The sequence below is a fragment of the Schistocerca serialis genome, unplaced genomic scaffold, assembly GCF_023864345.2.
Source record: "Schistocerca serialis cubense isolate TAMUIC-IGC-003099 unplaced genomic scaffold, iqSchSeri2.2 HiC_scaffold_295, whole genome shotgun sequence".
In the NCBI taxonomy this organism is placed as follows: Eukaryota; Metazoa; Arthropoda; class Insecta; order Orthoptera; family Acrididae; genus Schistocerca; species Schistocerca serialis.
Genome location: NW_026047863.1, coordinates 97,501 through 105,000, shown reverse-complemented (window position 1 = coordinate 105,000; position 7,500 = coordinate 97,501). Strand labels below are relative to the sequence as shown.

Sequence of the window (7,500 nt, the reverse complement as noted above, 5' to 3'; positions counted from 1 at the left end):
GCCTTAACCTAACCTACGTTGTGCCTTAACCTAACGTATGTTGTGCCTTAACCTAACCTATGTTGTGCCTTAACCTAACCTATGTTGTGCCTTAACCTAACCTATGTTGTGCCTTAACCTAACCCATGTTGTGCCTTAACCTAACCCATGTTGTGCCTTAACCTAACCCATGTTGTGCCTTAACCTAACCCATGTTGTGCCTTAACCTAACCCATGTTGTGCCTTAACCTAACCCATGTTGTGCCTTAACCTAACCCATGTTGTGCCTTAACCTAACCCATATTGTACCTTAACCTAACCCATGTTGTGCCTTAACCTAACCCATGTTGTGCCTTAACCTAACCCATGTTGTGCCTTAACCTAACCCATGTTGTGCCTTAACCTAACCCATGTTGTGCCTTAACCTAACCCATGTTGTGCCTTAACCTAACCCATGTTGTGCCTTAACCTAACCCATGTTGTGCCTTAACCTAACCCATGTTGTGCCTTAACCTAACCCATGTTGTGCCTTAACCTAACCCATATTGTACCTTAACCTAACCCATATTGTACCTTAACCTAACCCATATTGTACCTTAACCTAACCCATATTGTACCTTAACCTAACCCATATTGTACCTTAACCTAACCCATATTGTACCTTAACCTAACCCATATTGTACCTTAACCTAACCCATATTGTACCTTAACCTAACCCATATTGTACCTTAACCTAACCCATGTTGTGCCTTAACCTAACCCATGTTGTGCCTTAACCTAACCCATATTGTGCCTTAACCTAACCCATGTTGTGCCTTAACCTAACCCATATTGTGCCTTAACCTAACCCATATTGTGCCTTAACCTAACCCATGTTGTGCCTTAACCTAACCCATGTTGTGCCTTAACCTAACCCATGTTGTGCCTTAACCTAACCCATGTTGTGCCTTAACCTAACCCATGTTGTGCCTTAACCTAACCCATATTGTGCCTTAACCTAACCCATATTGTACCTTAACCTAACCCATATTGTACCTTAACCTAACCCATATTGTACCTTAACCTAACCCATATTGTACCTTAACCTAACCCATATTGTACCTTAACCTAACCCATATTGTGCCTTAACCTAACCCATATTGTGCCTCAACCTAACCCAATTTGTGCCTCAACCTAACCCATATTGTGCCTCAACCTAACCCATATTGTGCCTCAACCTAACCCATATTGTGCCTCAACCTAACCCATATTGTGCCTCAACCTAACCCATATTGTGCCTCAACGTAACCTAATTTGTGCCTCAACGTAACCTAATTTGTGCCTCAACGTAACCTAATTTGTGCCTCAACGTAACCTAATTTGTGCCTCAACGTAACCTAATTTGTGCTTCAACGTAACCTAAATTGTGCTTCAACGTAACCTAAATTGTGCTTCAACGTAACCTAAATTGTGCTTCAACGTAACCTAAATTGTGCTTCAACGTAACCTAAATTGTGCTTTAACGTAACCTAAATTGTGCTTTAACGTAACCCATGTTGTGCTTTAACGTAACCCATGTTGTGCTTTAACGTAACCCATGTTGTGCTTTAACGTAACCCATGTTGTGCCTTAACCTAACCTATATTGCGCCTTAACCTGCTCTGTAATTGTTATGCAACTCGTTAAATTAGTGTAGTGTTGCCTAACCGCAACCCTCGCAATATAGTTCGCTATTCGCACTGCCCGGTCCCCTGTGTATCGCGTCATGTTAAACACCTTGCAGGTGTTGCTGACTTTCCACATGCTCCTGCTATACACTGTAATGTGGATAGCAGCAGGACGTACATGCCCCCCCCCCCTTCCCCCCTGCCTTCGCAAGCTGGTCGTTGAGAAGTTTGCATGTTCAATGCCCTTCGCATGCCGACGTACTCAGCCTACGTTGTGGTACGGCCTGTCACCTGTCCGCCGATGTACGCAAAACCCACAAACTGTACTGCACATTGGTCCGTATGTACTGAATGATACATCGTGGCACATGTGTGACCGTACGACGACTGCGCCTAGCAACGGCAGACCATACAGTCCAAATATTGTGCACGCAGCTACGTGTCGTCTCCCTATAAGAGCTGGATTGCAGTGTGGTACGCCATTCAGACGTGTGGGAGGAACGGACGCCCTCGATGGCGATCAGCATGAGCAGTCTGTTGATGCAGTGGAGCGTGTATTCGGACGTAGTCGTCTCTTCTCACACACCGTGATAGCATGTTGCACCGCGTTCCACATCTGCGACATCCTGCAGAGGCCGGCTGACAGTCGTTCGCGCAATGGACACCGCATACGTACGGGGGCTACCTTCCACGTGTTCTCGAGGCGTGCACATGTTGTTGCGTCTATGTGGGCAGACGTAGTGTGTTGTGACACCTGACACAGGCATGCAATACTCGTTGCAAATGGCGATGGACGTCTACGTTTGCTGGTGACGTTACGCAAATGAACAACAGGTAACCCGTTGTGGTGCGGTTGTTCTCGCTAGAGGTGAATCAGTGTTGGCGACGATCGGTCGAGCTATTAACTGGTTGTTTCAGGGATACCCACCATGCCCACGAACGTGAAAGGGGATCTGGGTGTGAGGCGATACGCGGCGGTGGCTGGGTGAGACTGTCCCCGGCCGGTGAGGGGGGGCCGCCCGGCGTGCTGGCAGCGCGGTGCGTGGGCGCACGCGCTACAGCCGGCTGGTGGGGGCGGCCAGTGGCAGGCGCGCCGGCCGACGGACGCGGCAGGCGGCGCAGCTGCGCGCCGGGGCCCCCTGCTCGCGGCGCCTTGCGGCCAAAGTAGGTCCTCGCGGGCCCGGTGCGAAGCGCGGTGGCCATCTGCAGTGTGCTGGTCCGATTGAGGACTGTGTGCGCTGAGGATGCGCCGCCGCCCGGCGCTCGGCGCCGCGACGCCGTCTGCTGCTCGGTCGCCCCAGCGGTTCTCGCAGGTGGTTTGTATCGCAGCTGTGCGGACGTGTTGGCGCGTGCGCTGTGCTGGGAGAGTTCGCTTCGGCACCCAAGTGGGGCTTTTGTCCTTCTGTGGCGCTGGCGTTGGAGCTGCCGGTCACCGTAGGTGGCGCGTGTTGTCTCCCGCCGGCAATGCCACGACAGCACGCTCCCGGGCCTCTGTCGGCAGCGGCAAGCTCAGTTGGGAGCACGGGTGGTCGCACCTAAAGCGTCTACTCGCCTAACTCCGGGCGATTGCGCCTCTCTCGAACCCGACCAAGTACTTAGGACGGCGCTGCGCGCCGCCGGGACCTGAGAGGGTTTCGAGGTGTGTTGTGCAGGGGAGCTCAGCCTCCTCCTGTTTGCAGAATAATTGAGCGGACGCTTGCGTGTTCGCGCGGGCCCCCGGGACACACTCCCGGGCGGCCGGCTGCTCAGCTCTAGTTGACGCAGCTCCCTGGTTGATCCTGCCAGTAGTCATATGCTTGTCTCAAAGATTAAGCCATGCATGTCTCAGTACAAGCCGCATTAAGGTGAAACCGCGAATGGCTCATTAAATCAGTTATGGTTCCTTAGATCGTACCCACGTTACTTGGATAACTGTGGTAATTCTAGAGCTAATACATGCAAACAGAGTCCCGACCAGAGATGGAAGGGACGCTTTTATTAGATCAAAACCAATCGGTCGGCTCGTCCGGTCCGTTTGCCTTGGTGACTCTGAATAACTTTGGGCTGATCGCACGGTCCTCGTACCGGCGACGCATCTTTCAAATGTCTGCCTTATCAACTGTCGATGGTAGGTTCTGCGCCTACCATGGTTGTAACGGGTAACGGGGAATCAGGGTTCGATTCCGGAGAGGGAGCCTGAGAAACGGCTACCACATCCAAGGAAGGCAGCAGGCGCGCAAATTACCCACTCCCGGCACGGGGAGGTAGTGACGAAAAATAACGATACGGGACTCATCCGAGGCCCCGTAATCGGAATGAGTACACTTTAAATCCTTTAACGAGTATCTATTGGAGGGCAAGTCTGGTGCCAGCAGCCGCGGTAATTCCAGCTCCAATAGCGTATATTAAAGTTGTTGCGGTTAAAAAGCTCGTAGTTGGATTTGTGTCCCACGCTGTTGGTTCACCGCCCGTCGGTGTTTAACTGGCATGTATCGTGGGACGTCCTGCCGGTGGGGCGAGCCGAAGGCGTGCGACCGCCTCGTGCGTGCTCGTGCGTCCCGAGGCGGACCCCGTTGAAATCCTACCAGGGTGCTCTTTATTGAGTGTCTCGGTGGGCCGGCACGTTTACTTTGAACAAATTAGAGTGCTTAAAGCAGGCAAGCCCGCCTGAATACTGTGTGCATGGAATAATGGAATAGGACCTCGGTTCTATTTTGTTGGTTTTCGGAACCCGAGGTAATGATTAATAGGGACAGGCGGGGGCATTCGTATTGCGACGTTAGAGGTGAAATTCTTGGATCGTCGCAAGACGAACAGAAGCGAAAGCATTTGCCAAGTATGTTTTCATTAATCAAGAACGAAAGTTAGAGGTTCGAAGGCGATCAGATACCGCCCTAGTTCTAACCATAAACGATGCCAGCCAGCGATCCGCCGCAGTTCCTCCGATGACTCGGCGGGCAGCCTCCGGGAAACCAAAGCTTTTGGGTTCCGGGGGAAGTATGGTTGCAAAGCTGAAACTTAAAGGAATTGACGGAAGGGCACCACCAGGAGTGGAGCCTGCGGCTTAATTTGACTCAACACGGGAAACCTCACCAGGCCCGGACACCGGAAGGATTGACAGATTGATAGCTCTTTCTTGATTCGGTGGGTGGTGGTGCATGGCCGTTCTTAGTTGGTGGAGCGATTTGTCTGGTTAATTCCGATAACGAACGGGACTCTAGCCTGCTAACTAGTCGCGTGACATCCTTCGTGCTGTCAGCGATTACTTTTCTTCTTAGAGGGACAGGCGGCTTCTAGCCGCACGAGATTGAGCAATAACAGGTCTGTGATGCCCTTAGATGTTCTGGGCCGCACGCGCGCTACACTGAAGGAATCAGCGTGTCTTCCTAGGCCGAAAGGTCGGGGTAACCCGCTGAACCTCCTTCGTGCTAGGGATTGGGGCTTGCAATTGTTCCCCATGAACGAGGAATTCCCAGTAAGCGCGAGTCATAAGCTCGCGTTGATTACGTCCCTGCCCTTTGTACACACCGCCCGTCGCTACTACCGATTGAATGATTTAGTGAGGTCTTCGGACTGGTACGCGGCATTGACTCTGTCGTTGCCGATGCTACCGGAAAGATGACCAAACTTGATCATTTAGAGGAAGTAAAAGTCGTAACAAGGTTTCCGTAGGTGAACCTGCGGAAGGATCATTACCGACTAGACTGCATGTCTTTCGATGTGCGTGTCGTGTCGCGCAACACGCAGCTACCTGTACGGCTCGCAGTAGCCGTGCGCCGCGTGCGGAACCACGCGTTCGTCTCAAAACTAAAGGCAATGTTGTGTGGTACGAGCGCTGAAGCGCTGGAGCGGCTGGCCTGCGGCACCTGGCGCCTGGCGCCGGTTTTGAGTGACTTTCGCCCGACTGCCTGTCCGCTCCGGTGTGGAGCCGTACGACGCCCATCGGCCGTGAGGCCGTTGGACACTGAACGCTGGAACAGGGCCGCCACACGCCTCAGTCCCGCCTATGCAACTGTCTCGAAAGAGATGGTGGAAACTATGAAAAGATCACCCAGGACGGTGGATCACTCGGCTCGTGGGTCGATGAAGAACGCAGCAAATTGCGCGTCGACATGTGAACTGCAGGACACATGAACATCGACGTTTCGAACGCACATTGCGGTCCATGGATTCCGTTCCCGGGCCACGTCTGGCTGAGGGTCGGCTACGTATACTGAAGCGCGCGGCGTTTGCCCCGCTTCGCAGACCTGGGAGTGTCGTGGCCGCCTGTGGGGCCGGCCGCGTCTCCTTAAACGTGCGATGCGCGCCCGTCGCCTGGCGGTTCGCATACCGGTACTTACTCGGTAGCGTGCACAGCCGGCTGGCGGTGTGGCGTGCGACACCTCGTACAACGACCTCAGAGCAGGCGAGACTACCCGCTGAATTTAAGCATATTACTAAGCGGAGGAAAAGAAACTAACAAGGATTCCCCCAGTAGCGGCGAGCGAACAGGGAAGAGTCCAGCACCGAACCCCGCAGGCTGCCGCCTGTCGTGGCATGTGGTGTTTGGGAGGGTCCACTACCCCGACGCCTCGCGCCGAGCCCAAGTCCAACTTGAATGAGGCCACGGCCCGTAGAGGGTGCCAGGCCCGTAGCGGCCGGTGCGAGCGTCGGCGGGACCTCTCCTTCGAGTCGGGTTGCTTGAGAGTGCAGCTCCAAGTGGGTGGTAAACTCCATCTGAGACTAAATATGACCACGAGACCGATAGCGAACAAGTACCGTGAGGGAAAGTTGAAAAGAACTTTGAAGAGAGAGTTCAAAAGTACGTGAAACCGTTCTGGGGTAAACGTGAGAAGTCCGAAAGGTCGAACGGGTGAGATTCACGCCCATCCGGCCACTGGCCTCCGCCCTCGGCAGATGGGGCCGGCCGCCCGCGCGGAGCAATCCGCGGCGGGGTCGTGTCCGGTTGCCTTTCCACTCGCCGCGGGGTGGGGCCGTTCCGGTGTGCGGTGGGCCGCACTTCTCCCCTAGTAGGACGTCGCGACCCGCTGGGTGCCGGCCTACGGCCCGGGTGCGCAGCCTGTCCTTCCGCGGGCCTCGGTTCGCGTCTGTTGGGCAGAGCCCCGGTGTCCTGGCTGGCTGCCCGGCGGTATATCTGGAGGAGTCGATTCGCCCCTTTGGGCGCTCGGGCTCCCGGCAAGCGCGCGCGGTTCTTCCCGGATGACGGACCTACCTGGCCCGGCCCCGGACCCGCGCCGCTGTTGGCTCGGGATGCTCTCGGGCGGAATAATCGCTCCCGTCAGCGGCGCTTCAGCTTTGGACAATTTCACGACCCGTCTTGAAACACGGACCAAGGAGTCTAACATGTGCGCGAGTCATTGGGCTGTACGAAACCTAAAGGCGTAATGAAAGTGAAGGTCTCGCCTTGCGCGGGCCGAGGGAGGATGGGGCTTCCCCGCCCTTCACGGGGCGGCGGCCTCCGCACTCCCGGGGCGTCTCGTCCTCATTGCGAGGTGAGGCGCACCTAGAGCGTACACGTTGGGACCCGAAAGATGGTGAACTATGCCTGGCCAGGACGAAGTCAGGGGAAACCCTGATGGAGGTCCGTAGCGATTCTGACGTGCAAATCGATCGTCGGAGCTGGGTATAGGGGCGAAAGACTAATCGAACCATCTAGTAGCTGGTTCCCTCCGAAGTTTCCCTCAGGATAGCTGGTGCTCGTACGAGTCTCATCCGGTAAAGCGAATGATTAGAGGCCTTGGGGCCGAAACGACCTCAACCTATTCTCAAACTTTAAATGGGTGAGATCTCCGGCTTGCTTGATATGCTGAAGCCGCGAGCAAACGACTCGGATCGGAGTGCCAAGTGGGCCACTTTTGGTAAGCAGAACTGGCGCTGTGGGATGAACCAAACGCCG

General features: G+C 54.6%; 3 non-coding genes across 3 annotated transcripts in view; all 3 read left to right on the top strand.

The window, feature by feature from the left end:
• Positions 1-3,390: 3,390 nt before the first annotated feature.
• LOC126444682 (small subunit ribosomal RNA) lies at positions 3,391-5,299 on the top strand. The gene has a single exon (XR_007582689.1). It is a non-coding gene; the product is annotated as a small subunit ribosomal RNA (ribosomal RNA).
• A 353-nt stretch (positions 5,300-5,652) lies between these two features.
• LOC126444657 (5.8S ribosomal RNA) lies at positions 5,653-5,807 on the top strand. Its single transcript, XR_007582666.1, has one exon. It is a non-coding gene; the product is annotated as a 5.8S ribosomal RNA (ribosomal RNA).
• A 188-nt stretch (positions 5,808-5,995) lies between these two features.
• LOC126444692 (large subunit ribosomal RNA) overlaps positions 5,996-7,500 on the top strand; it is a 4,210-nt gene continuing 2,705 nt past the window's right edge. The window contains exon 1 of the ribosomal RNA XR_007582698.1: positions 5,996-7,500. This exon is cut by the window's right edge and continues 2,705 nt beyond it. This is a non-coding gene — a ribosomal RNA (large subunit ribosomal RNA).